This window comes from Austrofundulus limnaeus, unplaced genomic scaffold, assembly GCF_001266775.1.
Source record: "Austrofundulus limnaeus strain Quisiro unplaced genomic scaffold, Austrofundulus_limnaeus-1.0 Scaffold424, whole genome shotgun sequence".
NCBI lineage: Eukaryota > Metazoa > Chordata > Actinopteri > Cyprinodontiformes > Rivulidae > Austrofundulus > Austrofundulus limnaeus.
Genome location: NW_013952826.1, coordinates 413215 through 415672, shown reverse-complemented (window position 1 = coordinate 415672; position 2458 = coordinate 413215).

The following is a 2458-nucleotide window of genomic DNA, read 5'->3' as shown; positions in this document are numbered from 1 at the left end:
AACTGTTTCTGTAGGTAAACAAACACACTTCAGCTGTTTCTGCAGGTCAACAAAAACACTTCAGCTGTTTCTATAGGTAAACAAACACACTTCAGCTGTTTGTGTAGGTAAACAAACACACTTCAGCTGTTTCTGCAGGTAAACAAACACACGTCAGCTGTTTCTATAGGTAAACAAACACACTTCAGCTGTTTGTGTAGGTAAACAAACACACTTCAGCTGTTTCTGTATGTAAACAAACACACTTCAGCTGTTTCTAAAGGTAAACAAACACGTCATCTGTTTCTTTAAGTAAACAAACGCACTTCAGCTGTTTCTGAAGGTAAACAAACACACTTCAGCTGTTTCTGAAGGTAAACAAACACACTTCAGCTGTTTCTAAAGGTAAACAAACACACTTCAGCTGTTTCTAAAGGTAAACAAACACACTTCAGCTGTTTCTGGAGGTAAACAAACACACTTCAGCTGTTTCTGAAGGTAAACAAACACACTTCAGCTGTTTCTGGAGGTAAACAAACACACTTCAGCTGTTTCTGTAAGTGAACAAACTCACTTCAGTTGTTTATGTAACCAAACACATTTCAGCTGTTTATTTATGTAAACAAACACACTTCAGCTGTTTATTTATGTAAACAAACACTTCAGCTGTTTCTTTATCTGTCTGTATGACATTACGATGTTTTTATTTTATAATATGATTTAATTTAGAATTTTCCTGACTGTTTCAGTCTCAAACTAAGGATTGGTTTAATCTTTGGGACTTGTTAGTGTGCAGAGAATAAGGCGGTCTGGGATGGACCGTGAGGAAACCTGGATCGTTTCCTTTCCGTTAAAYGTTCATCTCCCCCGTTGCCGTGACAACCGCCCGTACCCGACCATGACTCATCGCCACCGAGCAGCTGCCAGGGAAGCGGCTGCGGTTCGGCCTGTTGAGTCACATTTCTCACGTCGTGACACTTCCTCCTCCTTCCTGCTGGCCTGCAGACGGGACCTGCAGTCAGAAATCAGAGCTCAGCTGCTGGTTTTCTCTCCTCAGCAGGAGCAGAAACCAAATGAAACATTTCCTGTTCTGGTTTTCAGAACCTCAGGATGAAATGACTGCTCGTATGAAGGCTGTCGTGTTTACAGTCATATGTTCTCTAGATTTAAAGACAAGCCTCTGACTCTCTTCAGTTCTTTCAGGTGAATCAGACTAGAAAGAGGCTGGGAGGTTTCAGGTTCTTGCAGATGAACATTAAGGCCGCTCTCCTGGAAAAACCGGTCGGCTGCGTGAGGTCAGAGTCTGGAAACGTCACTTCCTCTGCTCCTGGCTGCCTCACCTGTAAGAAACTGACCTGTTTCTTCTTCTTTTGTCAGGTTCATTCATTCAGGGAGGAGAAACTGCTCCGTCCACTTCAGTGTTTTTCCTCTAAACAAAAGAGTTTAGACACGTTTAGGAAGATTTTTTTTACTAAATCTCTTCTGTAACTGAGAAATAATTCATGCTCTTATTGTGAAACAAGTTTTAAATATAACTTCCTGCTGATTACTGCCTATCAGCATCGTGTCATAATAATAATTTAATTAATAATGTCACCAATTGATAATCTTATTAAAGTAAATGAAGCGTTGGTGAACAGAGCTTCTGAACTCGATCAGAGCAGGACGAACCTGTAACGARTTGCTCAGACCACATTTTTACAGCTCTGCAGCTGAAAGGCAGTTAGTCAACATTTAAACGAAGCTTTTTGTTCAGGATCACTGGCGTGGCTCCTTGAATGTAAAACCTGCCTCGTCTGACAGCTTTGATGGACGTAAAGCTACTGAGAACCTGTTTGGACTTGACCTTTAGCAGCCTTGTCACCAGACTTTTGTGTGTTTTTGGTGCTCATGGTTTTCTGTCTGCTTTTATCACTCACGTCCAGTGCTGTGTGCCCCCTCCCTTGTACTCTGCCCCGACAACAACAGCTGCCAAGTTAAGAGTCTGATAAAAAAGAGTCTTATTAATAAAGACTCTGTTACTGAAGAGTCCATTAATGGAGTCAGTTATAAAGACTTTGTTACTAAAGAGTCTGTTACTGAAGAGTCCATTGATAGAGTCAGCTAAAAAGACTCTTAATAAAGACTCTGTTAATAATGACTCAATAAAGACACTGTTACTAAAGAGTCCATTAATGGAGTCAGTTAAAAAGACTCTTAATGAAGACTCTGTTAAAAAGACTCTTAATAAAGACTATGTTAATAAAGAATCTGTCAATTAAGACTCTTAATAAAGAAACTGTTAATAAAGACTCTTAATAAAGACTCTGTTACTGAAGAGTCCATTAATGGAGTCAGTTATAAAGACTGTTAATAAAGAATCTGTTAATAAAGACTGTGTTAATACAGACTCTGTTAATAAAGACTGTTAATAAAGACTCTGTTAATAAAGACTCTGTTAATAAAGACTCTGTTAATAAAGACTGTGTTAATAAAGACT